A 19,562-nucleotide genomic window follows, 5' to 3' on the forward strand; every position below is an offset into this window, starting at 1 on the left:
CCCTTCATTTTAACAGGGACTGGGAATTAGCAGGTTCTGAAATTGTCAACTGTTCAGTGGGAGAATGGAGGCCCTGGCTATTCCTGGCTATCACTGGCTCTCCTGCCAGAACATTTCTGTACCATTTCACCCCATTGTACAACCAGGCTGAATCTACGCACATATCAAAACCATTCTGAAAATGCTTTTTTAAAAGCGTGTTTTTTTAAAAAAAAAAAACACACCACACAAACACATTGAATTTTCCATAAGGCTCACCATCCCCATCTAGTGTCACATTGTATATTGCACTTAGAACACACAGTCTAAAGGCATGCCTTTTAGAACTTCTCTTGCTGGTTGAATCAAAATGATTTACATGGGATGCTACTAACAGCCTGGAAAGAAACTCACTCCTTTTTTGATTGAATATGATTTCCTGTAGAAAACCCTGATGGTTTCTTTTTAAAGACTTAAAAGCCAAGTAAAATTATTGCACTGGGATGTGTGTGTGTGTGTTCTGCAGCTAGCAGAGAAAGAATTGCAGTGGGGTGGATGATAGTGGCTGATGGTTAGAAGTACAGCTTGGGAAGAATGCATATTAGTTCATTAAGATGCACAGCCCAACTCAGAGCAGCAGTAAAGGAAGGCTGGTCCATTAGGATGAATGGAGCACTGCCCCAACAACCTCAGCCTGCTCCCAGACAGCCCTCGTCTGCCTGCCTTCTTGCAATGAGCCCAGTGTGTGTGTGTTGGCTTCCTCTTTCATAGTCTCAGTGTCTCCCTTTGTAGAGCTTTGCAGGGAGGAGGGAGGCGGGAACAAAACCAGAATTAGCTTCCCCTACCAGTCATTGGCTCATGCTCCACCTTATCCCATGGGCCTGACTCTGTCTATCTAGCAAAGCTTTGTCCTCTCTGATTCACAGTGGGTTTTGGGCAGAGAAAGGTCTTTCCTATCACCTTGATGCATGGTGTGACAGAACAGGAATGTTTTTATTTCTCTCCCATCACCAGGGTGTGACAGTGGTTGTTCAATCATTTTCCTAGGTGCTATTTACATTGCAACACACACACACACACACACACCCAACACAGACACTAATTGCATTCTTGCAGTGTTAATATCATGTCCTGCCTGAACTCCTTTTCTCTGTTCCTTCCCAGCCCTTGCAATGGGCTCTCTTAGCAATGGCATATTGCTGCCATGTTCAGAGAAGCTAGGAATGTGCAAAAGTGTTCTGAGCAGCTGCCTTAAGGACCTCCTGCCTTCCAAATCAGAATTGTCTACACTGACTGGCAGTGGCTCTGCAGGACTTCAGGCAGGGTTCACTCCCCAGTCTTACCACTCTTAACCTGGAGACGACAGGCACTGTCTGGAAATGGCAGGGATTGAACCTGGGACCTTCTGCATGCAAAGCAGATGCTCTACCACTGAGCCATAGCCCTCGTCTAACTTCTCAGAGGTGTATGATTGGCCACTGGAGAAAACAAGATGCTGGGGTAGATGGGCCTTGTCAGCTTTCCCAGCAGGGCTGGCCTACCCACCAAGGCAGAGGGAAGCAGCCGCCTCAAGGTGGTGAAAGCCTCTGACGTGGCACCCCTGTGGGTGTTCCACCACCAGCAAAGTAGTGCTGGCATTTGTGCCAATTTCCAGTGAGATCTTGCAAAAATCCTGCAAGATTCCATATAAGATAACTTGTGAAACAAGATCAGCGGAGGAGGCAGCAGGTGACACAGAGAGAGTGGTGCCAGTGGAAGTGGCAGGGCAGGTGTTGAAGCACTTTCTATTTTGCCCCAAGAGTGGCAAAACAGGATGTGCCACCCCTGCTTAACAGGGTTGTTTTTAAGCTATGATAAATTTTTTAAGCAGTAAGAAGATCAGAGCAGTGGTCCACCTAGTCCAGCATATTGTTCTCACAGTGGCCAGGTAGCAGGGCTGCCATACATCTGGGTTTTCTCCGGACACGTCCTTGTTTTCAGGGTCACGATTTCTGTCCAGGCGGATTTTTTAAATTGGGCAAAAAGTCTGGGTTTCTTTTCTTGGCTTTGCTTGTTTCTGTGTGCCTGCACACGATTCAGATATACTGCCCACCCACCCCAAACTGGAAGCCCGGGCAGCGATTTGACCCCTTTCATCCTCTGTGGCATGCACACTTCCCTCCCCTTGCCCCGCATGATCTTATATTCTGGATGTACATCTGGGTTGCCAGTGTGCTTGGTGCCCGTTGTGTTGGAGCGAGCGGGTGCAGGAGAGAGGATGAGTGAGCTGCTCGGTCTGCAGTGTGTGGAGCTGGGTGGCGAGTAACAAGAGTGGCTGGGCACTGGCAGTGCCAGATTTATGTATAAGCTAAACAAGCTATAGCTTAGGGCCCCACTTTATTGGGGGCCCAAAAAAATTTTAAAGGGAAAAAAACTGGATGTACTTTTCCAAAATAAAAGATAAAAAACAAATAATATAAAACCTACATACAGCAATAGTATATATTAATTATTTCCCTAGTAATATACTTCTTCTTAATTGTATTTCACTAGATAGATAGATAGATAGATAATTATAATTTATTATGGTCAAAGACCAGCTTATAAAACACTCTTGGGGTACAATCCCAGAAAGAAAACAAATATTTAAAACAATGTACAACAATAAATTTAAAATTTATAAATGCGATAAGTGTGCATTTCACTATTAATATACTTCTTCTTAATTGTATTTCAGTTCAACAATTACCTTGACAAAATACATATTTTGTTATGTGCAAATAGCTTTAGATACCTATCAGGTCCATAAATTACCATATAGCATATATTCAACACAAAAACACGTGACAATTTGTTGTTGACAAAGGACAGCTGGACATATAAAGGGCCCCATTACCTTCAGTACCTTAAGGCCTCATCAAACCTAAATCCGGCCCTGGGCACTGGCGTGCTCGTGTGCGGATGGCTGGCGGTTTGTTTCCCTGCCTTGACAACGATGCGGGCGGGCAGCTGGTGGGGTCGCTTTTCCCTTTGTCAGCCCAGAGCTTGCAGTGTCCCGACTGCGGCGAGCCAAAGTCATTGCAGGAGGGCTGCAGAGAAGCTGAGGGTGTGAGGGGGCTGGTGAACGGGAACGGCTGACTGGCATGGGGCGGGTTGGTGGGGTGAGGAAATGAAATAAAAAGTCAAATGGCAAGTTCTAACTCTTAACTGAAGGGACGCAGGTGGCGCTGTGGGTTAAAGCCTCAGCGCCTAGGACTTGCCGATCGAAAGGTTGGCGGTTCGAATCCCTGCGGCGGGGTGCGCTCCTGCTGCTCGGTCCCAGCGCCTGCCAACCTAGCAGTTCGAAAGCACCTCCGGGTGCAAGTAGATAAATAGGGACCGCTTACCAGCGGGAAGGTAAACGGCGTTTCCGTGTGCGGCTCTGGCTCACCAGAGCAGCGATGTCACGCTGGCCACGTGACCCGGAAGTGTCTCCAGACAGCGCTGGCCCCTGGCCTCTTAAGTGAGATGGGCGCACAACCCCAGAGTCTGTCAAGACTGGCCCATATGGGCAGGGGTACCTTTACCTTTACCTTTAACTCTTAACTGAAACACTCTGGAGGAAGGCGAGGGGGCTTTGCGTGGCTTGTGTGTGCGCGTTTCTGCTGCCTGCTTCCCCCTCCCCCGCTTCCTCTTTCTGGGTGGCTGGGTGACTACTTGGGAGAGGGTGCAGATAGGGAGGGGGCGCAGACCCTGAAAGTGGAATAGTAAGGACGAATATCGTCACTGTGGCTTCTGATTGGCTGCTCACCTCGCCTAGGCGCTTGGGTCTCTGTTCTTGCAACACTTTCAGGCGCTTAGGCGTGAGAGCGTGAAGTTGCAGGCCGGGTTTGGAGGCACTGCGGGCGGTAGTCTGACCATTCCCCGCCTTTCTCAAACAGGATTTGAGTGAGAGTCTGCTTGATGGGGCTGGTGGCAGTTGCCATGGGGCTTAGAGAGAGGTGCTGTTGTTGGGTCTAGTCTGGTCGGGTGGGTGCCAGGTTGTGGAATGTGATGGGGGAATGGGAGTAAGGAATCGTATGGCCAGGTAAGTATGGAGTCCTGAGGGGCAGATGCTGCAGCACGTAGGGGAGAAGGCAGATGCAACAGCATGTGGTTGTCATTTGGAAAACCCATTGAATTGGGGTTGTGGGCTAAACCACAACAAATGGGGAAGGTGATTTTTGGGTAAGCTTCCTGGACACACACACATACACAGACAGACAGCATAAAGTTAAGGTAAAGGGACCCCTGACCATTTGGTCCAGTCACGGACAACTCTGGGGTTGTGCGCTCATCTCGCTCTATAGGCCGAGGGAGCCGGCATACAGCTTCCGGGTCAAGCGGCCAGCATGACTAAACCACTTCTGGCAAACCAGAGCAGAGCACAGAAACGCCATTTACCTTCCCGCCAGAGCAGTACCTATTTATCTACTTGCACTTGATGTGCTTTCGAACTGCTAGGTTGGCAGGAGCAGGGACTGAGCAACAGGAGCTCATCCCATTGCGGGGATTCGAACCGCCAACCTTCTGATCGGCAAGTCCTAGGCTCTGTGGTATAACCCACAGCGCCACCCGCGTCCTACACAGACAGCATACTAATGTTCAAAATAAAATAAATATGCTTGCAGCCTCACAGTTTCTCCCGCCCTCGCTGATCCAGAGAGTTTGTAAGCTAGTTAACCTTTTCTATTTGGTGCTCCATGTGAAGTGCAATAATTGTTGTTGTTGTTGTTACTAATGCTAATTGTATATTTAGTCCAACTTTCCTCACAGGGAGCTCAAGGCGTCCAATGTGGTACTCACCCATTTCATGCTGACAACAACCCTGTGAGGTGGGTTAGGTCTCCCAGGGATATCTGTGCTCTTTTGCTCTTCAAAATATGGCAACCCTACCAGGCAAGTGCTTCCAGGAAGCACACAAGGAAGACCTGAGTGTAGCAGCAACTCTCCCCACTTGTGACTCCCAGCAACTGGTATTCAGAGGCATATTGCCTCCCAACAGTGGAGGTGGAGCACAGCTGTCATGTCTAGCACCATGAAGGATGGTTTTTTGATGATTTCCCCCTTCTGCTCAAATTGAGTTACACACAAATCCCTGTGGAAGCAATATCTGTATTGATGTGAGATTAATTACGGGCTTGCTGTGGGGTGTGTGTGTCCATGTGCACGTGCTCTAATTCCTTTTTCATAAACTTGAGACTTCCATTCTCCCCCCTAAACACCCGCAAGAATAAACAAACCCAGACTTTGTGGTATCTTGGCATTTGCAGTGATGAGGTGTCATAGACTCTCAAGTTTACGTTTAATCTCTGTGCTCTTAAAAAGAGGGACAAAACTGGCCTAAATCAGTCCGCTTCAGTAGTTCTTGTGTGGCAGGACACTGAAGGGCTGATCAAGTCAATACAGAGCCAGTCAATACAGTTTTTCAGGGACTTTTGAAATTTCAGCAGGCGCTGCCCATATATTTCCAGGCTGCTTTTTGCAACACTAAAGGGCAAAATGCGCTATTAAAAAAACAACCCAAAGATGAATAACACCAAACAAAAAAAAAAACCCCAAACCAAACCAAGGCTGAATAACACCCTTGATGCTGGATTCTGTGCTTGGATTCTGCAATCACAGAATTATTTACATTGTTCCTGATGTTTATTCATGAGTGCTGTTACTTGCGCCTGCCATATCCATTTCATTATTGCACATTCTGCTGCCTAATCCTCCATTCTCCACCTATCTTCCTCCTGAGAATAGGCAATCAGATCCATCCTCAATGTTTGTGTGACATGACACCCCACAGGAATAAGCAGGGCGAATTCGATGTGGCAGTTGTCTTCTAAAATCTGCTGGCATCGATCTATGAAGTTACGCCTCAGTAAATGAGAAGGCGGTTTCACCTGCTGTGAGATTTACACTGCAGGGATTAAGCGCAGAAGCATGTTTGAGTCAATACCAAATAAATATTTGTGATGTTTGGAGGGGGTGGCCTTGGTTTTAGGGTGGACAGATATATTAAAAATGAGACCCAATATTTATAACAAGGTAAATATTTAGAATACATAGTCCAAATGGGTTGTAAGGATAGGTCTTTTTAAAAAGTTTGCTACGTCTCCCTCCCTCCTTCAGTAATTCTTTGGAAGTAGCTCCAAAGTGTTCACTGAGAGTGAGGGTAGTAGAGATCCAACAGCATTTGCCCTCACACACAATTGCCTTTGTTTTCACTTTGTGATGTCATTATGATGTCAAATCTGATTGACTGTGCAGCATTGCAATAGCAGTTTCACTATAGCTCTTTTCGTGGACACAACAAGTACTACCGTTAGCTCTACCTTCATTACCATGCAGCTATTCTTGACTTCCCAATGTCAGGGCAAACACCTGCAGTGAGAAGCCTGCTTCTGTAGGATCCCCACACGTAGATCTAGATCACACAGAGATGCTACACAAGAGTAGCAGTCTTTCTACTAGAGATACTTGCTCTGGGTATGTAGGAAACCAGAAGGAAACTAGAGCATTGGGGCTAAAGACTTGGTCCCACAACTCCTTTGTACTTGTAGTGACCCTTCGCAGCAGTAACAACTGAATTAGGGCTTAAGTGATTCTTGATTGGCTGGGATTGTCTATATGACAGAAGGTCCAGGAATTTTGGGGGGCGGTTAGATGCAGCAGAGAAGTGAATCAATCACAAAAATTAATGGCGTTGTCAGGGTCTATTTTGCCCAACATATTAAATACAATTGCATTGTAAAATAGAAATGGCCCAAGGTTTAACATGTTCAAACAGGGAGACAATTTCTTTAATACAAAACCATAAACAAACACAGCAAGAGATATTTATTTTTTTAGTTCTTCCCTTTTCAGGGAAGTTTTTAAGTTGTGAGTGTCCAGTAAATGACAGCTCTGAAGCTGCCTGCTTAGTATCATGCTGTTGGAGGTTACAGGGGGCATTCCATAAATCTCAAGGGAGACTGTAACTCAGAGGCAGCGCACCTGCTTTGCATGCAGAATGTCCTGGTTCAATCCCTGCCATCTCCAGACAGTGCTGGGAGAGATTCATGACTGAAAACCTGGAGAGCCTCTGCCCAGTGTGTAGCAGCTGTGGAAAAGGGAAATTTCATGCCAGGGGTCACTAGGAATAGAACTGAAAATAACTGCTGAAAATAAAACTGCTTATATCATAACACCATTTTACAAATCCATAGTGTGACTGCATTTGAAGTACTGTCTACACTTCTAGTTGCCTCACTTGAAAAGTTTATTGTAGATTTGGAAAGGTCCAGGAAAGGGCAACCAAAATGCTCAAGGGAATGGAGGAACTCCTAGATGAGGAAAGGTTGCAACGTTTGTGACTTTTTAGATAAAGGCAAGTAAGAAGTGATATGACAGAAATTTATAAAATTATGCATGACAGATATTCACATCAATCTTGGCTAACCACCTAAAAAAATTCCTGCACAAATGAATATCCCCAGACCAGACTGCCTTTGTCACTGGTCGCAATATAACAGACCCCATTAGGAAACTACTGATTCTGATCAAACACAGCAAGGCAACTAAACTCCCACTGATGATTATGTCCCTAGACGTCTTCAAAGCCTTTGGCTGCTTAGAATGGCAATAGCTACTAGCAGTAAAACCAACATTAGATTTGGTCCCAACTTTTTAAAGGTACCCCTGCCTGTACGGGCCAGTCGTGTCTGACTCTAGGGTTGCACGTTCATCTCGCTTAAGAGGCCGGGAGCCGGCGCTGTCCGAAGACACTTCCGGGTCACGTGGCCAGTGTGACGAAGCTGCAGCTGGTGAGCCAGCACCAGCGCCGCACACGGAAACGCCGTTTACCTTCCCGCTATAAAGCGGTAACCTATTTATCTACTTGCACTTAGGGGTTCTTTCGAACTGCTAGGTGGGCAGGAGCTGGGACCAAAAGACAGGAGGTCACTCCACCGCGGGGATTCGAACTGCCGACCTTGCGATCAGCAAGAAGAAGAAGAAGAAGAAGATTTTGGATTTGATATCCCGCCTTTCACTCCCTTTAAGGAGTCTCAAAGCGGCTAACATTCTCCTTTCCCTTCCTCCCCCACAACAAACACTCTGTGAGGTGAGTGGGGCTGAGAGACTTCAAAGAAGTGTGACTAGCCCAAGGTCACCCAGCAGCTGCATGTGGAGGAGCGGAGACGCGAACCCGGTTCCCCAGATTATGAGACTACCGCTCTTAACCACTACACCACACTGGCTCTGAAGTCCTAGGCACTGAGGTTTTACCCACAGCGCCACCCGCGTCCTGCCCAACTTTTTACAGGCCCTCAAAACTCCCAAGCCTCAGCAAAATGAAGGACTAACAGTATGGACTCTAATACCATAGCTATCAAAAGAGGCACAAAACAAGGATGCCCACTGCCTGTCTTCATTCTGACTCTGGAACCCCTAGCAATCCAAATCCAGGCATCCACAGACATCAAAGGAATCCAACTCTTCTGGATATCAGTCGTACAGGAAATATGCAAAATAACTAAGCAAGTATTAGAAGTCACCCCAGAACTGGCCCTACTAAACATCTTACAAGATAATAATGCCCACTCACATTAGAGAGCTCATAACCCACCTTCTCTCAGCAGCCAGAAGCCTCATAGCCAGGCACTGGAGAGACTTGTCAGGAGTAAACATGGACCAATGGTACCAAATAGTATGGGAAACAGCCTTACTAGAAAAATTAACCAATAAACTGAAACTAACACAGGGACAAATAGAAGAAGATGCCTTCACCCCACTATGGTTCCTCTTCATCACATACACAGCCCAACAAGACAACAAGAATCTGCTGACAGCATTCACATCTGGCTAATCTGATCCAAAAAATCCACTCCCTCACACACTCACACACATAAACAAATCTTACTACAGCCAACCAAAGACAACCAACCAAACCCTAGGCCACTGCACAAAGGAAATATAACAAGCGAACAGAAAGAGAACCCACACAAGTGATGCTGACACAAAACCCCACACATACACTAAGTAGAAAAATAGAAGCATTATGACACCACCCCACTCACCACTCCTCTCCCCCTCTTTCCTTCTGAACTTAATACTGCATGCAACACCTATGTCTTGCAACAAATGAAACTGATCTGTAGAAAACGCAACTTGAAAAAAGAGACAATGCATGTATATTTGTAAATTAAGAAATCTTTAATAAAATTGTTTTTTTAAAAAAAAAAATCATGGATGGCATGAAGAAAGGGGAACTACCTCTGTTTGAAACCCCTGAGATATAATAATCCAACCTCCGTTTAAAAGCCTCCAGTGGAGCAGAACCCACCACCTCCTGAGACAGTACATTCTGTTAGAATGAAACAAGTTTTTCAACAAATATATTCTGCCAGGAATTCCTCGACTGTGATTCCTGCGTTGCAAGGCGGTGGGCTAGATGACCCACAGGGGTCTCTGGTTCTATGTTCCAGAATGCTTTCTAACCCACTTTTTTTTTTGCAGTGTAATCCCAAAGCAGGCGAGAATTTAGTAGAAGCGTATTGCACAAGCTCAGTGTGACAATAAAATATAACTGCAGCAGCAACAGAGAAAAGTGTTACGTGTACACATAAAATGATGCAAAATAATAAATAAAAATAATCGTGATGTGATTGTTCAGCATATTTTTCATCAGAATCCTCTTGTGTGTGGTCTCCTTTTAATACACATGTTGTAAAATAAAATGGTAAAGCTGGACATACAGTTTTGAATCATGATTGCTTTTTATGAATGAGGTCTGATGTCCAAGCTTCGTAGACCAATAATTTGCCTCCTTTGTTCATGCCAGGGCCAGGGGTGTAGCAAGGAGGGTGCGTTAGATGCAGTGCTCCCCGGGTGTCCCCACTGAGGGGGGTGACAAAATGGTGGGTGGCACTTACCACGGGGTCTGCAGCATGCCTGAGCCACGTGTCTCTCCTGGGAGTGATGAGGTGGCTTGGGCACCTGCAGGCTCCGTGCTGCCCCAATCGGTCTGCCCGTTGCTTTCCCCTCACCTGTAGGGTGGCTGAGTGGGAGAAGAAGAAGAGTTTGGATTTGATATCCCGTTTTATCACTACCCGAAGGAGTCTCAAAGCGGCTAACATTCTCCTTTCCCTTCCTCCCCCACAACAAACACTCTGTGAGGTGGGTGAGGCTGAGAGACTTCAGAGAAGTGTGACTGGCCCAAGGTCACCCAGCAGCTGCATGTGGAGAAGCGGGGAATCAAACACGGTTCACCAGATTAGGAGTCCACCACTCTGAACCACTACACCACACTGGCAGGCAGACTCCTTGGAGGCCCTGTGGTGCCCCCATGGGTGGCTGGCCCTGCCCCTGGGCGCAGGGTATCCATGCTGCCCCAGGCACCTGATCGGCTTGCTCCGCCGGTGGCCAGGGCTGGTCCATGTTGAGCCAGGAGCTGGGAACAGGGCGACCTGATACATTTTAGCACCTGAAGTGAACCACAAAATTCTGGGGGTGGGTGAAGAGCTACACCTGGAGCAAGAGGGGAATAAGGATCTACATAGTGAACAAGCTGTGGAGGAGGGAAGATTCACATCAGGAGCAAAGGAGAATCACATCTATTTGATGTTTGAAATGGGAATCAAAGACCATTGTGGTGGGCAGGAGAAGGGGTCCACTCTGAACGACACCAGGTGGGTGCAGAATCCAGGAGACCCCAAAGGGCAGCCCTTACCATTTTCCCCCTAAGTGTGGGAGGAGAGCAACAGTGCCTCCTAATTGCTGGGATGGTTGGGAACCACACACTCTTGGAGACCAGGTCAAAGGAAAGATTATGACAAGGCTGCTGGCTTCCCCAGGTTATGAAGGCTGAAACTTGGAACTGGGAAGAGTGCTGGGGAACTTCATGTCCCGGGGCCAATTCTGGCCCTCCTGGCCTCTCTCTGGCCCTCAGCATTCTTTCCAGGTGATAACTTTCCCGAGCCCCATGCAACACCATCACTGCTTTGTACACTCTTGAGATGGTTTGCTTAGCTAGAATAGGTCCTTGTACTCTGGTTGTACTTCTTGCTTCTCTGGCTAGAGGACAAAGAGGGGCGAGAGAGTGTGTGTACAACCTAGTCCACTGTACAAAAAGTAAGAGTCACATTTATAGCTCTGCCCACTTTTGCCTCTGGCTCTACTCACCCCTGGAATGTGGCCAGAGGTTGCCCAGTAGAGAATGCAGCCCTCTGAAACACCCCCCCCCAATCTAAAGAGCACTTGCCCCTGCTAATCTGCCAAGGATAAATAAAGCACTACACTTTGGAACTCCTTGCTTATTGACATTAGCCAGGAGCCTTCACTGTACTTTCGGCACCTCTAAAACATTTTTGTTTCAACAAATATGTGTAATGCTGATGTCGTCAGTTTATCACTGGTTTTATTTATTTTTTTCTGAATATTTTAAAATTATTTTTGTTTTTCCAGATACAGTACTTAAGTTGTTTTATTCTCTTCTTAAACTGCTCTGAGGGTTTTTTTTTAACCATCAAGTCTAATTGCACCACTGTCCCCAACATAAGGTCTACACTGTACAGCCCAAGGCATGTGCAAGAGAGAAGTATCATTGTTCACAAAGGGTTGTTGGTCCCTAATGCCACAGTTTGAGCTCGGAGCAGTAGTTGCTGATTGTTGCCAGACACTTCTGGAAGTACAGAATCCTCAGTGGTTAAAATTGGCAGCAATCAGTTCTTTGCCTGATGAATAAAACCGATCATTCTGGTGGCCCACAGGGGTAAAAGTGATGCTGACTCACTCTCTTAAGTAGCACATCTTGCTGGCGTGAAGTATTTACATGCTTATTGGTTACATGCTTGCATGCTTGCCAAGCATCAAGTGGCATGTGAAAGACATAGTCCATATGCTGGTTTAACACACCACACCACTGCTCTGATCTGATGAATGCAGCATCTCATAGTGCAGGCTATGGAGGGAAGAAAGCCTAGGTTGTTCCAGTCATTCATTCTGACAAGTGGGCGGATAATAAATACCTTGAGGTCTATGTTCCTGGAGTCTTTTTAAAAACTTTTCACAGGCTGCTTAGCTTTTTGTCAGCAAAGGCAGATGTTTTTGCTTGTTATGTCTCTTTTAAATGCTGCTTGTTTTGGCTCATTGTAACATCCTTCCTTCTACAAATTGAGATGAGCTGAAATATATGTGGATCGGGTGGTTCCCCCCTCCCCTCCAGCTTTATCACCTAAATATTCATTCTTTCTCAATTTCAGTCTCTGGCTCTGAAAACAATACTGTCATATATTTTCCCTCCACCTAAAAGCTTGCCTAAAGATATGTTACCTTTTTAGAGTAGAATGTTGCTGCCGAGATAAGGCAGCCCATAAATCAGGGTGAAAGAGACGACAAGCGGATGGGTTATATGTACAATTTACTGCTCTGATATGACCCTTTTTGGAGTGGCTGCATGGGTATCTTGCATTTTCCTCCTTGATATCGACAACACTCTTTAGTGTTCCAAATAAAATGATCATGTCCCCTGTTAACCTTTCCTTCTATCATTCTCCCTTCCCTACTGATGTGCTTTCTTTGGATCAAGGACCTATTTTTGCTTATATTACTCTGTAAATGGCCACACCCATCAGGAATGGGGAACCTGTGGTCCTCCAGATGTTGGTGGACCCCTGCTCAAATCTTCCCTGACATTTTGCCATGATAGCTTGGGCTGATGGGAGTTAAGGTCCAATGATGTCTAGAAGGCCACAGGTTCCCTCTCCCTGACTTATGTTGATGTTACTATACAATTTAATCATTTACTATATGAATAAATTAATAGAAAGGGCAACTAGTGATGGGCAAACTCTCCTAAACTCAGTTCAGAATAACTACAGTATGAGTGCCTAGGAGTTCTCTCAGAAGTGCTGTTTGAACAAAAATACCTTCAATTGCCTGAAGTACAGATCATGGGTGCCTGTTATAGGGGCAAGGGACACTCTTTGTCTCTTTGTTAAATTATGAACAGCTGGAACATGCTGGATAAACCAGAGATGGATAATGTGTGGACCTCCATATGTTGCTGGACTGCAGCTTCCATCATCCCTGACCATTGACTATGTTGGCTGGGCCTGATGGGAATTGGGAGTCCAACATTGTCTGACGGGCCAAAGATTCCCCAACCCTGGCATTTGATCTATCCCCAATACAGAAAGAGTCAATCTGGCTGGCTAGGACACATTCTTCTGCCTGACTACTATTTTTCAACCAAGCATTGCTGTGTTCTCAGAGCAGACTGTCGCAACCAACTCCAGTGCAAGCAACTGAGGTACGGATCCATGATTTCACATTTTGCAGAAGAGCATCTTCACCTAATCCCTAAAAGAGAAGGGGGGGGGGGCAAGACAACAAAATGAAGCCCAAGTAATAGAAATACATCAAAGCTCTGATAGAAAACCACCTGAGCTGCCTCTCAGTCTAATAGGTTTATGTGCTTCTTCCTTCTCTCTGCCTGAGCAACTTCAAATGTGGACCATGCCAGGCTTAGGTTACTGAAAGATGAAATATGTTCTTTGGAGGGCTTATTTTATTTTCTTGAGATGCATTTACTTTGCAGTGTTCTTCTGGAACACTTGTCTAGCACACCAATTATGCGAAGTTGGCCTCTCTCTCTCTCTCTCTCTCTCTCTCTCTCTCTCTCTCCCTCTCTCTCGTTTCCTGACTCAAATCTCCCAGTAATTATTTTAATGTTCCCTTCGCTTGGCTGCTGGACGGAGTGACCTTTTTAAAAACCCAGCAGCCATCAAAAAGAGTGTAAAGTGCCTCAGCTCTGGCACTGGGGGGACCTCATTGCATTGCATCAAGGGACACACACAGCGAAGGAGATGGGCAGGTCTAAGCAGCCTGGAACTAAGGGGCCTGACAAGAGAGATTTCAAGGAAATGCTTTGCCCCATTGATCAATGAATCGATCAGGATGGTTGACAGAGCTAACAAGGCTGAGCTAATGATCACCACTGCCCTGTGTTTATTTGACTAGCCTAAAAGGGTGGTTTGAATCTCTGCAAAGGGATGAGCTCCCGTTGTTTGGTCCCTTCTCCTGCCAGCCTAGCAGTTCGAAAGCACATCAAAGTGCAAGTAGATAAATAGGTACCACTCCGGCGGGAAGGTAAACGGCATTTCCTTGCGCTGCTCTGGTTCGCCAGAAGCGGCTTAGTCATGCTGGCCACATGACCCGGAAACTGTACCCCGGCTCCCTCAGCCAATAAAGCGAGATGAGCGCTGCAATCCCAGAGTTGTCCGTGACTGGACCTAATGGTCAGGGGTCCCTTTACCTTTACTATTCTGAAGCACAAAAGAAGAGCTTGCCAGATCAGGCCAGTGGCCCATCTAGTCCAGCATCCTGTTCCCATAGTGGCCAACCAGATGCCTGTAGAAAGCCCACAGATAGTACCTGAGCACAACAACAGTGGTCTCTCTGCCTGTGGTTCCCAGCACTCAGAGGAAACCACACACTATTTTGCTCCTGGCACCATGCATCATCTTCTATATGACAATCCAGATTCAACAACAAAGTCATTTAGAACAGGTGCATTATTAATAAGCTTAAACTAAAACCTTCTCCAGCTGACCAACCTAACTTGACAGGCTGGTGCTTAACACACCAGCCATCTTAAAAATATAGTAACAAATGTCACTGCAGTTTGGTTTGTAGCACGACCAGACTGGAGCAACGAAGCAGTCTTTAGAAGAACTTAGAGAAGGGCCTTCACAGTAGCTGCCCCTATAACAGGCACCCATGATCTGTACTTCAGGCAATTGAAGGTATTTTTGTTCCCAGATGGATCAATGGGTCTTACGCTGTGGGTGTTTATTTTGCATTGCCTTTTGTTCTTCTTTTGTTTTAAATATATCTGCAGGTTTTTGTGTTGTTCTTCACTGTTTTCTTTAAGCTGTTTCTTTTGTACATTGCCTTCAGATGCATGTGTAGAAGGCAAATGATTGTGATGATGATTTCACCCTGCCAATGAAGACTGTCCCCCAGCCCACCTTTATCCCTTCTATATTCCGCCACCCCTCCTCTCCCCTCCTTTCCCTCTATATGCTTTCTTCCTCTTGGCTTTGATCGTTTTATAAAATTGAAAACTTCTCAATACAAAATGAAAGGGACTTGACATCAACTTAACCACACAATAAGATGAAATAATATGTCATTTCCCCAGCCCCCACTGGAATACATTTTGAGAGATAATAGAGCTGCATCATGCAGAAATAATTCACAGCTGAATGTGTTATTTGTTCATCTCCCTTGCAAAGACTGAAAGAGTCTCATTACCTCCTTCCTATCCCCACCCAACACTCAGGAAAATTATGCTGCTTTATTGCAAAGCTGCCTCTGTTGACAATGTACGTTAACTGGCACTCTTCAGTCTTGGGTCATTGACCAAGTTGTTCAAGCAGCACCTGCCCAACTTTGATAGCTAAGACATTTAAAAATAAATAAATTATTATATCTGTAGTACTGGCAACTAGGATAACCTTTTATACGTCATCAAAAGACAGGAGTTTTATCAAATACACATACCCAAAAAGCAGAGAGGGTAAGACATGGTACTGATACGCATTAAAATATGAATTTGCTATGTGAAATTAGAAATGATCACTATGATTTAAATTAAAGATACATCTTGCCATAGCAGGGAAGAACATCACCAGGTGACCTGTGTGCCAGCTCAGCCTGCTGTCCAGGTGCTGCTAATTGTTAATGAGCAATTTCAAAGCCCCTGCTCTCACTTAACCATATCCATTCATCCCTATACTGCTTAATGCCAAAAGAGGCTTCTGAGTGGTTTGTAAACTATAAAAAAACCAGGTGCACTAAAATTAAAATAGAAACATCCACAATTAAGACGCTCAGTCCCATTATATTGCATTAAAATAACACAGCAATTAAAAATAGGATGCTCAGGATGAGAGTTCAGGGGAATGGCTGTGTAGACGGGTATGTCTTCAAAGGCTAGCAGAATGCCAGTGCAGATGGGGGCCTCTAATTTTTCGGCAGGGAGTGCATTCCATAGCACTGGTGAAAAAGGCCACTTCCGCATTACCACAAAATGATAATCATACCATGTCAAGACAAACTGGGTTTTCAGGGCTTTTTGCGACCTGGTGTGTCCTTATAGGCCTTTGGAGTCATCTTACTGTATTTGAGATACAAAAGGAGGCCGGAGGGCAGTCTTGAACCACAGTGCCTAGTCTGCCTGGTTTACTGAGTGACAGCAGTGCTGGTGATGCAGGAGGCAAGACTATGAAAACTGCTTGCCAGAGGCCCTAGTTTTCATCCTGCCTCCTCAGTGCCTTACGAGCTTCTAATCTAGGATGCACTCAGTGTAAAAAAAGGTTGTACTCCTATGCACATACTATCTATTCCCACTTTATCTATTACGTTTTTATTACACCAGGGGTTACACCTAGGACCTTCTGCATGCAGAATGAATGCTGTACCACTGACTACAGCTTTTCCTGTCTGGCATTACACAGATCTGTCAGCAAGGAAAAGTTGTCCCTGGATGGGGAAGTGGTTCTGGAGCAACCCAACTCTCCACCCCACTTCTCTGCAATGCTTGCCCTTCTTGAAACATTTCAACCATTCAATCCATGGTTACTTCTGTTTGCTTCCTTCAGCCAAGTCATGCTTCAGACTGGCTCTGTTGCTGCTGCCACCACTGCTACAAGAAACTTTTTTCTTAACTGTCTTTCTTTAATTGGGCCCAGAGGGCCTGGTGCCATGGTTGTTCAACCTATTACAGTTCACCTGTCTCCTCTAACAGAACAAAAAACACCCGTAGGCAATGCAGAAGCAATCAGATGCAAAAAGAAGAAGAAAGCTTTGAAGGCTGGGCAAAGCACATTTGGTTATGTGATGACATTACAAAGCCAAGTCAAAAAGAGGATAGTGTTCATACCTTCACTCTGATTGGGAGAAAAGAATCACCCTGTCTTGTAGCACAACTCCCCCCCCCCCCCATTATCTGCTAAACAGGAGAATATATTTTGCAGAGAACTTTTTCTTCTTCTCTCCATGAAATACACCCTACGGCAGAGCTTTCCAAACTGTGTGTTGGCTGCAGTGTGCAGGTGTGTTGTGCGAATGCTCCCTGGGCTCCTCCAGGAGCTGGAAAGTGGGTAACTTAACTTCTGGTTTGCTAGTACAGTGAAATTAAAGGACCTCTGACCATTAAGTCCAGTTGCAGATGACTCTGGGGTTGCAGCGCTCATCTTGCTTTACTGGCTGACGGAGCTGGCGTTTGCCCACAGACAGTTTCCAGGTCATGTGCCCAGCATGACTAAGCTGCTTCTGGTGAATCAGAGCAGCACACGGAAATGCCATTTATCTTCCTGCTGGAGCAGTACCTATTTATCTACTTGCACTGGCATACTTTCGAACTGCTAGGTTGGCAGGAGCAGGGACCGAGCAATGGGAGCTCATCCCGTTGTGGGGATTCGAACTGCCAACTTTCTGATCGGCAAGCCCAAGAGGCTCTGTTGCAAAATGAACCATGTCTAAAAAGTGTGTCACCAACACGAAAAGTTTGGAAAGCTCTGCCCTAGGGTTTTATCTCAGAGAAAGGCCACCCAGGCCACATGCAAGTAAATGAACAAGCACACTGTACTCTAACTGCATGCACATTTCATTCTGAAAAAGGCTAGCACCATGATGCCTCCTGTGTATTCATTGTGCTTGCCCCATCACTCAGTGATTTGTTTGAATGGCGTTGCTGGCAGAACAAAGTGGAAAGCTTTTCCTCATTCCCACAAGCCTTTTATTGCTTGTAATGTGGGAATGAAATCATTTTGCACAATGTAAGTGGATGCTTACCTCCCTTTTTGTTGTGAGTCCCGTTCTTCAAATAGATAGTGTGCTCCAGAGTCCATTGTGGTTAGATCAAAGAGGTTTTTAAGGGGAAACAAAAGTGCTGAGCTGTAGTTAAAGCTCCTTGTATCCCACTGTGAATAGCTGTAGCATTACCACAACTAAGTGAATTGGGCTAGCCGCTAGATTACCGTATTTTTCGCTCTATAACACGCACCTGACCATAACACGCACATCGTTTTTAGAGGAGGAAAACAAGGGAAAAAACATTCTGAATGAAACAGTGGATGTATCATTTTTGTGCTTCATGCTGTGGCCACAGAATTTGGGGTGACCCAATGCAAAAATCCTGAGAATCCCTGTGCATCCATGGTTTGTAACCATGTTTTTGCACCATTGCAGCCCCAGGCAACAGTGGGTGCGTGATTTTTGGGGGGCAGGCTGTAGCCATGGACATGCTATGTGCTCTGATGGTGAATTTGGGCTGACCCAATGCAAAGATCCTGAGGATCCATGTGGATCCATGGTTTGTAACCACGTTTTTGCACCATTGCAGCCCCAGGCAACAGTGGGTGTGTGATTTGGGGGGCAGGCTGTAGCCATGGACATGCTATGTGATCTGATGGTGAATTTGGGGTGACCTAATGCAAAGATCCTGAGGATCCATGTAGATCCATGCTTTTTAACCACGTTTTTGCACCATTGCAGCCCCAGGCAACAGTGGGTGCATGATTTTGGGGGGGCAGGCTGTAGCCATGGACATGCTATGTGCTCTGATGGTGAATTTGGGCTGACCCAATGCAAAGATCCTGAGGATCCATGTGGATCCATGCTTTTTAACCATGTTTTTGCACCATTGCAGCCCCAGGCAACAGTGGGTGCGTGATTTTTGGGGGGCAGGCTGTAGCCATGGACATGCTATGTGATCTGATGGTGAATTTGGGGTGACCTAATGCAAAGATCCTGAGGATCCATGTAGATCCATGCTTTTTAACCACGTTTTTGCACCATTGCAGCCCCAGGCAACAGTGGGTGCGTTATTTTGGGGGGGCAGGCTGTAGCCATGGACATGCTATGTGATCTGATGGTGAATTTGGGGTGACCCAATGCAAAGATCCTGAGGATCCATGTGGATCCATGCTTTTTAACCACATTTTTGCACCATTGCAGCCCCAGGCAACAGTGGGTGCGTGATTTTGGGGGGGCAGGCTGTAGCCATGGACATGCTATGTGATCTTATGGTGAATTTGGGGTGACCCAATGCAAAGATCCTGAGGATCCATGTGGATCCATGCTTTTTAACCACATTTTAAGTGGGGAGGGAAGGAAAAACACAGAACGGACAAGGAGCACGAGAGGGGTGTGCAGAGAAGCAGCTGGCTAAGAATGTAGGAGAGGGGTAGGGAGGAAAGGAAGGCAAAAGTTTTCCCTCACCTACCCACCCAAGCCAGCCAGCTCGTGCGCTCTCTCTCTCTCTCTCTCTCTCCCTCCTGCATGTTTTCAGCTTTCCCCTCTGCTTGCCTGGAGGGGAGGGGCTTTCCCTGCTCTTTGTTCCGTTTGAGCAAACACAGCAAGGAAACAGAGGTGGGTGGGCAGTAAGACCCTGAGGCAGAATGCAGGAAAGCAGCCACTTCCTCTTTTCAGCTTTCTCTTCTAGGAGACGCGCGATTTTTGCCTGCTTTTTTTTTGCCTCCCCTTGCACCATTTGGCTCCAGGGACCACACATTCGCTCAATAACACGCACAGACATTTCCCCTTCC

General features: G+C 46.1%; 1 protein-coding gene and 1 long non-coding RNA gene across 6 annotated transcripts in view; one reads left to right on the plus strand and one right to left on the minus strand.

The window, feature by feature from the left end:
• WHRN (whirlin) overlaps nt 1-19,562 on the plus strand; it is a 123,340-nt gene that overhangs the window by 9,451 nt on the left and 94,327 nt on the right. The gene's annotated exons all lie outside the window — the stretch shown is intronic.
• On the minus strand, nt 18,184-19,184 carry LOC307207401. 3 transcript variants are annotated; one of them, XR_013834670.1, is made up of 3 exons: nt 18,872-19,184; nt 18,564-18,703; nt 18,184-18,243 (listed from the first exon to the last, which is right to left on the minus strand). It is a non-coding gene; the product is annotated as an uncharacterized lncRNA (long non-coding RNA). The 3 variants fall into 3 exon arrangements; XR_013834671.1 differs by having other exon boundaries at nt 18,225-18,243; nt 18,410-18,703; XR_013834672.1 differs by lacking the exon at nt 18,184-18,243 and adding an exon at nt 18,384-18,395.

The sequence above is a fragment of the Podarcis cretensis genome (genome assembly GCF_951804945.1).
Source record: "Podarcis cretensis genome assembly, chromosome: Z".
Classification (NCBI taxonomy): Eukaryota; Metazoa; Chordata; class Lepidosauria; order Squamata; family Lacertidae; genus Podarcis; species Podarcis cretensis.